Source organism: Dendrobates tinctorius, unplaced genomic scaffold (genome assembly GCF_039654945.1).
Source record: "Dendrobates tinctorius isolate UK_male_01 unplaced genomic scaffold, ASM3965494v1 ptg000016l, whole genome shotgun sequence".
In the NCBI taxonomy this organism is placed as follows: Eukaryota; Metazoa; Chordata; class Amphibia; order Anura; family Dendrobatidae; genus Dendrobates; species Dendrobates tinctorius.
This window is the reverse complement of record NW_027361684.1, coordinates 87,717,000-87,732,396: the sequence shown is the minus strand read 5'-3', so window position 1 is coordinate 87,732,396 and position 15,397 is coordinate 87,717,000. Positions and strand designations below refer to the sequence as shown.

Below are 15,397 nucleotides of genomic sequence, written 5' to 3'. Positions count from 1 at the left end.
TTGTATACTAGTTTTCTGACTGAGCACTCCGCCCTTCATCAAGTGGTGATTTTAATCGCATTCAATCACATGTTTGGTTCCTATCTTCCTATATATACAGGCTTTATCATGTTACTAGCCAGAGGTCAGTTCACACCAGGCAGTCAGTATAGGGACCCATTCAATCTGAGATCACCTTGTCGTTGGTGAATGGGCTCACATCTTTTGGCCAAATTTTGTGCTAAGTATCTCATATGTTTTTCTAGATTACAAAAGCCATTATGCTATTCATATTTCACTTATTTCATATTTGATATGCCTTATAAAAGCCAATGAAATGTATTACTAAAGCCATTTTGCTATTCGTATTTCACATATTTCATATTTGGTGTGCTACCATTTTCTAATTGGATATGTAAGTTGCCTTTTGGTATGCACCTATTCAGACTAGTTCTAGATGTGCCGTCAGTTTTTTCTATTACTTGTATACTAGTTTTCTGACTGTGCACTCCGCCCTTCATCAAGTGGTGATTTTAATCGCATTCAATCACATGTTTGGTTCCTATCGTCCTATATATACAGGCTTTATCATGTTACTAGCCAGAGGTCAGTTCACACCAGGCAGTCAGTATAGGGACCCATTCCATCGGAGATCACCTTGTCGTTGGTAAATGGGCTCACATCTTTTGGCCAAATTTTGTGCTAAGTATCTCATATGTTTTTCTAGATTACAAAAGCCATTATGCTATTCATATTTCACTTATTTCATATTTGATATGCCTTATAAAAGCCAATGAAATGTATTACTAAACCCATTTTGCTATTCGTATTTCACATATTTCATATATGGTCAGAGATGCAGCCAAGAGGCCCATGATCACTCTGGATGAACTGCATAGATCTACAGCTGAGGTGGGACAGTCTATCCATAGGACAGCAATCAGTCGTACACTGCACAAATCTGGCCATTATGGAAGAGTGGCAAGAAGAAAGCCATTTCTCAAAGATACCCATAAAAAATGTCATTTAAAGTTTGCCACAAGCCACCTGGGAGACACACCAAACATGTGGAAGAAGGTGCTCTGGTCAGAAGAAACTAAAATCAAACTTTTTAGCAACAATGCCAAACGATATGTTTGGCGTAAAGGCAACACAGCTCATCACCCTGAACACACCATCCCCACTGTCAAACATGGTGGTAGCAGCATCATGGTTTGGAGGCTGCTTTTCTTTAACAGGGACAAGGAAGATGGTTAAAATTGATGGGAAGATGGATGGAGCCAAATACAGGACCATTCTTGAAGAAAACCTGTTGGAGTCTGTTAAAGACCTGAGACTGGTATGGAGATTTGTCTTCCAACAAGACAATGATCCCAAACATAAAGCAAAATCTACAATGGAATGGTTCACAAATAAACGTATCCAGGTGTTAGAATGGCCAAGTCAAAGTCCAGACCTGAATCCAATCGAGAATCTGTGGAAAGAGCTGAAAACTGCTGTTCACAATCGAATTTCAGTCTCTCAATGTACAAAACTGATAGAGACATACCCCAAGAGACTTGCAACTGTAATCGCAGCAAAAGGTGGCGAAACAAAGTATTGAGCTAAAGGAGCCAAATAATACTGCACGCCCCACTTTTCAGTTGTTGAATTTCCACAAAAATTTAAAATAACCAATAAATTTCGTTCAGCTTCCCAATTGTTCCACTTGTTGTTGATTCTTCACAAAAAATTTACATTTGGTATCTCTATGTTTGAAGCATGATATGCGGAAAAAGTTTGAAAAGTTCCAAGGAGCCGAATACTTTCGCAAGGCACTCTATCTATCTATCTATATATATACTAGATGGTGGCTCGATTCTAACGCATTCTAACGCATCGGGTATTCTAGACTATATATGCAGTTTATTTTTGAAGATTTAATAATAATGCAATAATGCACCCCCCAATCCTGATATGTATGGTTCTCTCACCACCAATCCTGATATGTATGGTTCTCTCACCCCCAATCCTGATATACATGCTACCCTTGAACCCCCTATCCTGGTATGCATGGTCCCCTGACCCCCCAATCCTGGAATGCATGGCCCTCTCACCCCCCAATCCTGGCATGCATGGTCCTCTCACCTCTCTTTCCTGGTATGCATGGTCTTCTTACTCCCCTTTCGGGGTATGCATGGTCCCCTCACCCCCCAATCCTGGAATGCATGGTCCTCTCACCCCCAATCCTGGTATGCATGGTCCTCTCACCCCTCTTTCCTGGTATGCATGGTCCCCTCACCCCCCTTTCTTGGTATGCATGATCCTCTCACACCCCAATCCTGGTATGTATGCTCACCGTCACCTCCCTTTCCTGGTATGTATGGTCCCCTCATCCCCCCAATCCTGGTATGCATGGTATCCTCACCCCCCTTTCCTGGTATGCATGGTCCCCTCACCCCCAAATCCTGGTATGCATGGTCCTCTTACCCCCCTTTTGGGGTATGCATGGCCACCTCACCCCCCAGTCCTGGTATGCATGGTCCTCTCACCCCCCAATCCTGGTATGCATGGTCCCCTCACCCCCTTTCCTAGTATGCATGGTCCCCTCACCCCCCTTTCATGGTATGCATGGTCCCCTCACCCCCTATCCTGATATGCATGGTCCCCTCACCCCCAATCCTGGTATGCATGGTCCCCTCAACCCCCTATCCTGGTATGCATGGTCCCCTCAACCCCCTATCCTGGTATGCATGGTCCCCTCAACCCCCTATCCTGGTATGCATGGTCCCCTCACCCCCCAATCCTGGTATGCATGGTCCCCTCACCCCCAATCCTGGTATGCATGGTCCCCTCACCCCCCAATCCGGGTATGCATGGTCCCCTCACCCCCCAATCCTGGTATGCATGGTCCCCTCACCCCCCAATCCTGGTATGCATGGTTCCCTCATCCCCCTTTCCTGGTATGCATGGTCCCCTCACCCCCCTTTCCGTGTAGCCGCGACCAATCAGCGTCGCGGCCCTCTGTCCACGACCAATCAGCAATGCGGCCCTGTAGCCGCGACCAATCACTGCCGCGGCCCTGTACAAAAATAATATTAAAAAATAAAAAAAAGTTATTCTCACCTTCCGACGGCCTCCTGACGTCATCATCGGTCTAAGCCGCAAAGCATTACTGGGAACGCGAGGCCGGGCACGTGGAAAGAAGACAGGAGGCCGTCGGAAGGTGAGAATAACTTATTTTAGTTATCTTTTTTACAGATTAAGGCCTGCGCCTGCCGCTGATTTGTCGCGGCTGATTGGCCGCGACCAATCAGCGGCCGGCACAGCTTACCCTTACAAAAAGCTGCGCTTGTCGCTGATTGGTTGCGGCGTGGCAGCTGTAGTCGTGGCCGAGTGGTTAAGGTGATGGACTAGAAATCCATTGGGGTCTTCCCACGCAAGTTCAAATCCTGCCGACTACGAGGAAATATTTTGTCTGAGTAGTCGTGGCTGAGTGGTTAAGGCGATGGACTAGAAATCCATTGGGGTCTCCCCGCGCAGGTTAAAATCCTGCCAACTACGTCTATGTTTCAATAACTTTTGAACTGTTTGTACCAAGGACTGTGACAAGAACAAGGGGGCATTCTCTTCGTTTCGAGGAAAGACAATTTCTGCAGCAGCATAGAAGAGGGTTCTTCACGGGAAGAGCAGTGAGGCTCTGGAATTCTCTTCCTGAGGAAGTGGTGATGGCCAACTCACTGAATGAATTTAAGAAAGGAATGGATGCTTTTCTTGTGAGTAACAGTATAGAAGGTTATGAATAACAGAATATTATAGGTAGATGGCTGACCCAGCTTAGGGGAAGGAATTTTTTTCCCTATGGAGTAAATTGGCTTCTACTCTGTGGGTTTTTTGCCTTCCCCAGGATCAACAATGCAGAACAGCTGCACTAAAAATAGGCTGAACTAGATGGACATAAGGTCTTCCTTCAGCCTTCAAAACTATGTTACTATGTATGTCACTATGTTATAATACTTGTGCCTTCTTATATGAAAGAGGGGACAAACTCAGAAAACAGGATCCATGTGCCAATGCCAATGAGGATACTCCCCAGATTATACATTTCTGTTAGGGGCAAATATTAGTGTTATTCCATATAAAATATTGGATTTTATATATACATATATATATATATATATATATATATTATTTCTTATACATATTAACCAAGTAATGTCAAGACTTAACAGTAATAACACTTGGGGTTTCACAGGGAAGTGCCATAGGGCTCGGTTACAGCTGCCCTCTCTACACAAACAGCAGTGACTGAACCAGCGCCACTGCCACCTCCATGACTGAAACCGGAACGCTGCTGGAGGGAATAAAGTTCATTTTCTCCCCGCAGTATGCAGCTAAGTTCATCTGCCGAGCAGGTTAATAACACCATTAACCTGCCGATTAACCCCATATCTACAGATTAGTAGAAGTTGTTTTTTTTTACATGTTCCCTTTAAGTAGTTACAGCTTTGGGAGTAGTGCGGTCATCTGTAATATCTTTGTCACAGTCTGGATCAAAACATTAATATAGTTCATAGCAACGAAAAGCCAAGCAGGATTCAATGAGACAGTGAAGCACTGCTGCATTATTCTCTGAGTGTCGCACAGTTCAGATCTCTTGAAAAGGGGACATCAAAAACCACAAAGGGCACAGATATTCTTGTAAGATCTGCAGTTGGTACTGTCACTACTGTCTAGTTATTGTATAGTAATGAGAAGACTTCATCCTCTTCATACAGCGTCTGCCCTGTGTGCTAGCTGAGTGAACTAAGTGAAAAGCCAAGCAAAGTTGAAAAAAGTGGGAAAATTGTTTGCTTTGAGGATTGGAATATGTAAAATGATTGAAGCCTACTATTAAGACTTTTCTCTGCCAACCTTTCTTTTTACCAATCTAAAACCTTAAATATAGGAAATAAACTTAGACTGTACAGCTTACTGTAGAGTCCACTCTCAGTACTTTGGACCAAGTCTCTGAAAGGCTGCAGAAGTGATGGTAGCACAAACTAAAATGAACACCACTGAAAAATGGGATCAGAGGGGTGTAAACTCTTGGTACAAACATTAGGGTTGAGTGACCATGCTCGATGATACTTGGATATCACTTGAGGATCTGGGTGATTAGATATGCTCTGCACTTTCCAAGCATTGACTGATGCTAAGATTTAATGCTCGAATCCCCGCCCCACATGTTTCGTGCCTGTTACACAGCGATATCAATCGCAGCATTTAGGGGGTTAAAGTGCTGGGAGCGGTGCGGGAACCGATCCTACACAGTGTGCTGGGTGTCAGCTGTCAGCATCTGTGCTTGCAAAATCGCCGTGACATATCCATACGTCCAAAGTCAACAAGTACCAGCCAACCTGGACGTATGGATATATACAATGTCATACAGGGGTTAAAGGTTTTTTTTTTCCACCTTTAGGCATAATTTTTATTTTTCCTTTAATGCAAGAATTTTTGCAATTGGTTTTCATTAAAAAATTTGCACTGTTTGCCGCCTAGAGCCACAATATTACGCTGTGTATTACTAGCTGCAGAATGAGTTTGCGGGCTTAGTCACATTATCTTTATCTTATCAGATGTGTTGGAGACATTATTTTGTGGCACTTTTATACAGGTATAACAGGTACTTATCCTTCATGTTAGTGCAGCTTTCCTAAAAGAACCTGTCATACCTGTATAATATTAAGTGATATAAAATTATATCCACAACACATCTGTTAAAATAAAGATGCAGTGGGGAAAATAAGTATTTGATACACTACCGATTTTGCACATTTTCTAACCTACAAAGAATGGAGAGGTCTGTAATTTTTATCATAGGCACACTTAAACTGTGAAAGACAGAATCTAAAAAAAATCCAGAAAAATCACATTGTATGTGTAGTGAAAATCTGTGTATGTATGGATGTATGATCGGCAGTAAATTAGCATCTGTTCTTAGGCTGCAGCTCTTCACAAAGGTGATAACATATGTTATCCTGAGAAAAGGCAGTTTTCCTGGTCTCAGACCCCAGGGTGTCTTCTTGAGAATGCGCCGAATTGGAAACATTTCACAACTCTGATGCTTTGAAGGAAGATGCCAAATGGGACCTAGTGCAGCCTGATGATTGCTATTTACTATGGGAAAGAAAGGTTACACAAAGAGTGTTTAGAGAAAAAATAATGTATTCATTGGTAAAGTAACTGTGGTCCAGTCACAAACCAGGAATTAGAATATTAACATGAAAGGCTGGTCTAGAAATCTGATCTCCAGACTAAACCTATAAATTAGGCCCTCCACAAAAAAGGTGTTCACAGATTGAGGGACAGCCAAGCTGATTTGATCCATTTGATATCCCCCCTCAGTAAGCAAAATACCTGACTGCAAAGTTGATATTTCTGTAAGTTTCTCCCTTTCATTTTATCACTGTTTTATATTTGTATGTCACGCTTTATTTCCCTATTTTTTATATCCTTTTTTTGCAAGCACTGTACATTTTCTATTAAAGCTTCAAACTTTAATAAGTTTGAACCTTGTATGCTCTAAAAGAATACATAGCCTTAGAGTATATGATCCTGGTGGTTGTTAGACAGTAGTAGTAGTTCTTCTGGGACTCATCGCACATGTGTTCAGTGAGTGGTGGCAGTTTGTATGAAGCGGGGTGCGCGGTCTGTGTGATTTATGCTCGCATTGCAGCATAGGACAGAGGTTGAATGCTGGACTGAGTGAGAGGAGATGGGGTTGCGCCTGCAAGGGTTAATCTAAGTCATGTGCTGAGAGGCGGGTACATGACAGTATGATTTTTACATTAATAAATTGCATTTTATTGAATGAAATAAGGATTTGGTACAAAAGAAAAACAGAACTTAAAATTTTGTACAGAAACCTTTGTTTGCAATTACAGAGGTCAGACGTTTCCTGTAGTTTTTGACCAAGTTTAAACACACTGCACCATGGATTTTGGCTCACTCCTCCATACAGGTCATCTCCAGATATTTCAAGTTTCAGGGCTGTCGCTAGGCAGCATTGAGCTTCAGCTCCCACCAAAGATTTTCTATTGAGTTCAGGTCTGGAGACTGGCTATGCCACTCCAGGACCTTGAAATGCTTCTTACGGAGCAACTACTTAGTTGTTGTACTCAACCTTCTTCTTCCTCCAAACATGGCGCGTGGAGTTGATCCCAAAAAGTTCGATTTTAGTCTCATCTGACCACATGTCCTTCTCCCATGTCTCCTCTGGATCATAGAATCATAGAATCATAGAATCGTAGAGTTGGAAGGGACCTCCTGGGCCATCTGGTCCAACCCCCTGCTCAAAGCAGGATTCGCTAAATCATCCCAGTCAGATGTCTGTCCAGCCTCTGTTTGAAGACTTCCATTGAAGGAGAACTCACCACTTCTCGTGGCAGCCTGTTCCACTCATTGATCACTCTAACTGTCAAAAAGTTTTTTCTAATATCTAATCTGTGTCTCCTCCCATTCAGTTTCATCCCATTGCTTCTAGTCTTTCCTTGTGCAAATGAGAATAAAGTTGATCCTTCTACAATGTGACAGCCCTTTAGATATTTGTAGACAGCTATTAAGTCTCCTCTCAGTCTTCTCTTTTGCAAACTAAACATTCCCAAATCCTGCAACCTTTCCTCATAAGACAGGGTTTGCAGACCGGTCACCATTCTGGTCGCTCTTTTCTGAACTTGCTCCAGTTTGTTGATGTCTTTTTTAAAATGTGGTGCCCAAAACTGGACACAATATTCCAGATGAGGTCTGACCAAAGAGGAGTAGAGGGAAATAATGACTTCACGTGATCTAGACTGTATGCTTCTGTTAATACATCCTAGAATTGCATTTGCCTTTTTTGCTGCTGCATCACACTGTTGACTCATATTCAGTCTGTGATCTATTAGTATACCCAAGTCTTTTTCACATGTGCTGTCACTTAGCCCTATTCCTCCCATTCTATATATGCTTTTTCCATTTTTATTGCCCAGATGTAGTACTTTGCATTTCTCCCTGTTAAAAACCATTCTGTTAGTTGCTGCATTTAAATCTTTTTGAATCCTCTCTCTCTCTTCTCTAGTATTAGCTATCCCTCCTAGCTTTGTGTCATCAGCAAATTTAATCAGTTTACCCTCAATTCCTTCATCTAAATCGTTGATAAAGATGTTGAACAATACAGGGCCCAGGACAGAGCCCTGTGGTACCCCACTTGAGACATTCTTCCAACTGGATGTGCAGCCATTTACGACCACTCTTTGGGTCCGATCACTAAGCCAGTTATGAATCCACCTAACAGTTGCCTTGTCCATTCCATACTTAGTCATTTTTTCAATAAGGATTGTATGAGAGACTTTGTCAAATGCTTTGCTGAAGTCAAGATATACTATATCTACAGCATTTCCTTGATCCACCCAATCAGTGATACCGTCATAGAAGGAAATTAAGTTAGTCTGACATGACTTATTAGTTACAAACCCATGCTGACTCTGTTTAATCACTTCATTCTTATCCAGGTATTGACATACATGTTGTTTAATAATTTGTTCAAAGATCTTTCCTGGTATAGAAGTCAGACTCACCGGCCTATAGTTGCCTGGGTCCACCTTCTTCCCCTTTTTGAAGATAGGAACAACATTTGCTCTTCTCCAGTCTTCTGGCACTTCTCCTGTTCTCCAAGAATTTTCAAAGATTATAGAGAGGGGTTCAAAAATTTCTTCTGCTATCTCCTTCAGTACTCTGGGGTGTAATTCATCTGGACCTGGAGACTTGAATTCATTTAGGCTAGCTAAGTGTTTCCTCACTATCTTTCTGTTTATAGATATCATGGATTCTTCTATTCCCTTAATAGGACAGTGAATAACAGTTGATGTTACATTTCCTTTCTGAGAGAAAACAGATGCAAAATAGGAATTTAAAAGTTCAGCCTTCTCAACATCCTGTCTTACCATTTCATCATTTTCATCCTGTAAAAATCCTATAGCATCTTTGACTTTTCTTTTACTTTTGACATATCCCCAAAATCCTTTATTATTGCTTTTGACATCTCTTGCAAGCCTCAATTCATTTTCAGCTTTAGCTAATCTGATTTGTGCCCTGCAGGTTCTGCAGACAGCATTATATTCTTCTTTAGATATGCCTCCCTCTTTCCATTTTATAAACATTTTTTTCTTCCTTTTTAGCATGTGCTTAAGTTCTGTGTTCATCCATCCTGGTTTCCTTAACTGCTTCCTATTCTTCCCTCTTTTCGGAATTGTTAACAACTGTGCTTTGAGAATTTCATTTTTCAAGATTTCCCATCCTTCCTGGACATTTTTGTCTTTAAGGATATCCAGCCATTGGATCCCTCCAATTCTCTTTCTGAATCCCTTAAAATCTGCCTTTCTGAAATCTAACCTTGATGTCTGAGTCTTCACAGGTCTTCCGCCTCTAGTTATCCAAAATTCTAAAATAGCATGGTCGCTACCTCCTAGGGTCCCAGCCACTTTTACCTCCTCAACCATTTCCTCCCTGTTTATAAGGATTAGATCCAAGGTAGCAGTTCCCCTTGTTTTCTCCCTTACCTTTTGGAAGATAAAGTTGTCAGCAAGAGAGGATAAGAATTTCCTTGACCTGTTAGTTTTGCCTGAGAGAGATTCCCAACAAATGTCTGGATAGTTGAAATCTCCCATGACAACTATGTCATATTTTTTGGAGAACTTGGCCATTTGATGCATAAAGAGTTCATCCATAGCTTCAGCTTGCACAGGCGGCCTGTAGTAAATGCCTACAATGGTGTCCTTTCCATTGTTCTGTCCTTGTATTCTTACCCAAACAGTTTCCACAGAACTCCCAGTCTCTGAAGCTTCAATCTCTGTGCAGATATACGCGTTTCTAACATACAATGCGACACCCCCTCCTCGTTTATCAAGTCTGTTTCTTGCAAATAAGTTGTATCCTTCTAGTCTTGTATTCCAATCATGTGTATTGTCCCACCAAGTTTCAGTGATTCCAATGACATCATATTTCTTTTCCTGTGTTAGTAGTTCCAATTCTCCTTGTTTGTTGCCCATGCTTTGTGCATTAGTATAGAAACATTTTAGTTTGTGTTTGGTTTCTCTTTCTCCAATATTTTTATTAATTAGATTCTTTCGTCTTTGTTCTTCCTTTCCACTTCTAATAGCAGAGTTCTCAATAGCATTTGTCAGGTGTATGGCTTTTTCTGGTCTTTTGCTTCCCTTCCCATGTTGTTCTAGTTTAAAGCTCTCCTTACAAGTGTAGCAAGGCGACTTCCAAATACATGCTTACCAGTCTTCGTAAGGTGCACCCCATCTCTAGCAAGTAGTCCATCGTATAAGTAGTTCACTCCGTGATCCAGAAATCCAAATCGTTGCTGACGGCACCATCGACGTAGCCAGTTGTTCACCTGCAGAATCTTATTCCACCTCCTTGTTCCATGGCCATCCACTGGGAGGATGGAAGAGAAGACCACCTGCGCTCCCAGTTCTTTCACTTTCTTGCCTAAGTCTTCAAAGTCTCTGCAGATGGTTTCCAGGTCGTTTCTTGCTGTGTCATTTGTCCCCACATGTAGTAGCAGGAATGGGTAGTCATCTGTAGGTCTGAAGAGTCCTGATATCCTGTCAGACACATCTTTAATTTTTGCACCTGGAAGACAACACATTTCTCTTGAAGTTATATCCGGTCTGCAGATAGCGGCCTCAGTTCCTCTCAACAGGGAATCCCCCATGACCACCACTCTCCGTTTCTTCTTCACAACATTTTTCTTTCTCCATCCAGGAGGACTCTGAAGGCGTACAAGGTTGCTGCTTGTTGGCAAAGTCTTATCCTGATGTATTTCTTCATTGTTTTCCTGCGTGAGAGCCTGGTACTGGTTTCTGAGCAGTATGGGTGCTGACTGCCTCCTGATCCTCCTGCTTCTCTGGGTCACATGTCTCCATTCCTCTGTTTCTTCAGGTGCACTTCGAATTTCTTCTCTTTCTGTAACATGAAGAGATAATTCTGCTCTGTCCAAGAACTCTTCACCTTCCTTAATGATCTTCAACGTAGCTAACCTCTCTTCGAGATTTTGCAACTTTTCCTCCAACAGGGACACAAGCTTGCATTTGTGGTATGTGAAGTTTGGCTTTTCCACTGGTAAGTCTGTGAACATGTAGCAAGAAATGCAGCTCACCAAATGGCTCCTGGCCTCTTCCATCTTGAGATTTCTTAAAAACGATGAAAGATGAGCCCAAATTCGCGCGCCAATAGGCGCGCGGTTTTTCCGATTTCTTCTTTTCAGCTGCAACGGCCAAAACCCAGTGATCGTTGAGCTCGCGGAGACTCTTCACTTATCCCAGAAGGCACTGGGAATATGCAAATGATCTCCTCAAGACTCTTCCCCTGGTTTTCCGATTTCCTCTTTTCAGCTGCAACGGCCAAAACCCAGTGATCGTTGAGCTCGCGGAGACTCTTCACTTATCCCAGAAGGCACTGGGAATATGCAAATGATCTCCTCAAGACTCTTCCCCTGGTTTTCCGATTTCCTCTTTTCAGCTGCAACGGCCAAAACCCAGTGATCGTTGAGCTCGCGGAGACTCTTCACTTATCCCAGAAGGCACTGGGAATATGCAAATGATCTCCTCAAGACTCTTCCCCTGGTTTTCCGATTTCCTCTTTTCAGCTGCAACGGCCAAAACCCAGTGATCGTTGAGCTCGCGGAGACTCTTCACTTATCCCAGAAGGCACTGGGAATATGCAAATGATCTCCTCAAGACTCTTCCCCTGGTTTTCCGATTTCCTCTTTTCAGCTGCAACGGCCAAAACCCAGTGATCGTTGAGCTCGCGGAGACTCTTCACTTATCCCAGAAGGCACTGGGAATATGCAAATGATCTCCTCAAGACTCTTCCCCTGGTTTTCCGATTTCCTCTTTTCAGCTGCAACGGCCAAAACCCAGTGATCGTTGAGCTCGCGGAGACTCTTCACTTATCCCAGAAGGCACTGGGAATATGCAAATGATCTCCTCAAGACTCTTCCCCTGGTTTTCATCTAGATAGTAATTGGTGAACTTCAAACGGTCTGGACTCCCCGTTTAGTGCAGGCTCCGGCGCTGAACTCGCACTTTTCCGAGCACATGACAGCTGATATATACAGCTGACATGTGCGGCAACAGCCGCGAGTTAAATCGTGATCCACCCGCCGCTGTTAGCTAGTTAAATGCCGCTGTCAATCTCTGACAGCAGCATTTAATCACGCTTACCGGAAGTGCATCACTAAACCCATCCATCGGTGACCCCGTCACATGATCACCGGTCACTGATGGTTTGACGTGACAACCAGAGGTCTCCAGCAGACCTTTATGGTTGTCACTGTCAGATTGCGATGAGCACTGCCCGGTGGTCGGCGCTCATAGCAAGTGAGCATTTCTGCTATATAAAGGTGATCTGATCATTGCCTGTATGTAGCAGAGACGATCAAAGTACTGCAGCTTCTAGTCTCACATGGAAACTGTTGAAGTATGCAAAAAGTAAAAAAAAAATTTTTTAAAAAAACTTAAAAGTATAAAAGTTCAAATCACCTACCTTTCAAAATAAAACAATAAAAAAAATCAAACATACACATATTTGATATTGCTGCATTCAGAATTGTCCGATCTATCAATATAAAAAAAATTAACCCGATTGGTAAACGACATAATGAGATAAAAAAAAAGTTAAAACACCAAATTTATGGGTTTTTTGGTCGCTGCAACATTGCATCAAAATGCAATAACGGGCGATCAAAAAATGTATCTGCATCAAAATGGTACCATTAAAAATGTTAGCTTGGCATGCCAAAAATAAGCCCTTTTTCCAACCTGAGATCACGCAAAACAGAGATGCTACGGGTATCGGAAAATGGCGAAATTTATTTTGAATTTTTTTCACCACTTAAATAAAAAAGAGCCTAGACATATTTGGTGTCTATGAACCCGTAATGACCTGGAGAATCATAATGGCAGGTCAGTTTTAGCATTTAGTGAGCAAGATAAAAAAAAACAACTGGGATTGCACTTTTTTGCAATTTCACTGCACTTTAATTTTTTTCTCCCGTTTTCCAGTACGCATTATGTTAAAACCAATGGTGTTGTTCAAAAGTACAACTCGTCCCACAAAAACCAAACCCTCACATGGCCATTTTGGGCAAAAAATAAAAAAAAGTTATAGCTCTGGGAAGAAGCGGAGCAAAAAACGAAAATGCGAAAACAAAAATACATCTGGTCGTTAAGGGGTTAATTATGTAAAAATCATACAATGTGATTTTCTGGTTTTTATTTTTAGATTCTGTCTCTCACAGATGAAGTGTATCTATGATAAAAAATTATAGCCCTCTTCATTCTTTGTAGGTGGGAAAACTTACACTGGTGATTTTGCATCAAATACTTATTTTCCCTGTGTAATCTGTGTATTTTTTTTACACTTTTTCTTGACAAGCTTTATTTTATCTGGCAAGTGATGATTCATATACCACTTCAGTGGTCCGTTTTTACGTGTTTTTAATATACTGTCTATTTATACCTGCACATGTAACTTGTACCTCTCACTGTGGCCGTCCTGAAGAAGAAGTGTGCTGCGTTGAAATGCGTTGTCAAATAAGTAAATTTCCCAGGCTGCTATAAGCTGCTTATAGATAAATAGTCACTATAGATAAACGGTCACTATTGTTTTAACAAACTTTGCATAAATTAATAGCATAAATGAATATAAGAAAGTTTGTAATATATCTTATTAGATTAACATGCTTCTCTCTGCATTGATGAGCCACTTATTTATTCCTAAATTCATCAATCAAACTGAAACATTGATCAAATTCCTCTTGGGCAAGACAAGATGAACTGCCTACTTACTGAAGAACCAGATTACAGTTTTTATTAAAACTTATGTAGAAACAATGGAGTCGACGAGTAAGGCCTGTTTCACACTTCCGTTTTTTTGTGATCAGATGAAATCCGCCAAAGATGAAAAAAACGAATCTGTTTCCGTTTTGGAGCAAACGGATGGCAGTGGACTGCTTTTTGGACGGATCCGCCAATGTTGCAAAGGTCGGGAAATTTAAAGGAACCGCGTCTGGAGGAGAGAAAGAGAGAGAAAAGAGGCGGATCCGTTTTTATCTAAGACTGGTGGATTTTGACTGATGTCAAAAAACGGAAGAGTGAAACAGGCCTAAGAAGCACTGACACAGGCAGAGATGGATACAGTGTTGCGTCTTTTGTCAAGTAATTTATCTAATACCAGATCTATATTCACAGCTACAACGCTCAGTTCTGTTATATAATGTCCTAAATGCTGGTGCTTCTGCCTTGAGCTACAAAGAGAAAGAAGAGTAGGGATCCCTCATGTCTCTAAGTACTGTGTATAGGAGACATCAAAACCCTAGTCTGCCACGTTCTCAGAGAGAACTGAACACTAGACAGGGTCTGTAGAGTGGAGAACTGGAAAAATACAGGATAAAAGTCATAGAATGGCTAGAAATAGTGTTATTCCTCATGAAAACGTATTCTGAAAAGTTGCCTGAAGTGACAGGTATAGCCAAACAAGTAACTATAGTTACTGATTCAACAGTATATAGAAATTGATCACCATTATATGACTGAGGTACCAGAGTGATCATTTCTGATCTTTGGAGTATTTCCATCTGTGGCAGTAGGCATAACAGTTCTCACATATCTTTATCAGTCTTTTATGCTCAGTCAGCTATTAGACACAAATTTACAGAATTAGGGCTCACACTCTTCTGCGAGGAAAACAGACGAGTGCAATCCAATAAAAAATTGGATTGTACTCTGACCAGTGTTAGTCCATGATTCTCTGCTCATCCGAAATTTGACTGAGAAAAAGATTGCAGAATGCTGCAATTGTCCTCATACCTTGAATGAGGCTCACCAATGAAAGTCAATGCGTGCGAGAAAAAAATTGCACATTTTTACACACTGATGTCCTTTGAAAAGCATCTGCGGCTTACAGTAAAATCACAGCGTGACCTGACAGAATATATATATATATATATATATATTGCTCAGAAAAATAAAGGGAACACTAAACAATACATTATATTGTTTAGAGTTCCATTTATTTTTTGAGCAATATATATATATATATATATATATATAGAATAGATAACTATAAAGATGTCAGTCACATATATAATTAGGACAGTGCTTGTGTAGCTTACTGAACATGTATTTTTATTAACTAGCAGAGGGAACGTGGATAACTGGGGGCAGATGTTTATAGCCTGGGAGATGGGTAATACACATGGAGCTTCCCAGACTATTAATATCAGCTCACAGCTGTATACTTAGCCTTTTCTGGTTATTAAAATGTGGGACTGCACCAAAAATTGATGTAGGGTCCCCCTATAATTAATAACTAGCAAAGGCTAGGCAGACAGCTGTGGGCTGATATTATT

The 15,397-nt window shown here is 41.5% G+C and overlaps 1 protein-coding gene and 2 non-coding genes across 6 annotated transcripts in view; all 3 read left to right on the top strand.

Moving 5' to 3' along the window:
- Nucleotides 1-15,397, top strand: part of SYTL5 (synaptotagmin like 5) — a 378,504-nt gene that overhangs the window by 271,835 nt on the left and 91,272 nt on the right. The gene's annotated exons all lie outside the window — the stretch shown is intronic.
- TRNAS-AGA (transfer RNA serine (anticodon AGA)) lies at nucleotides 3,341-3,422 on the top strand. Its single transcript has one exon. It is a non-coding gene; the product is annotated as a tRNA-Ser (tRNA).
- Nucleotides 3,441-3,522, top strand: TRNAS-AGA (transfer RNA serine (anticodon AGA)). The gene has a single exon. It is a non-coding gene; the product is annotated as a tRNA-Ser (tRNA).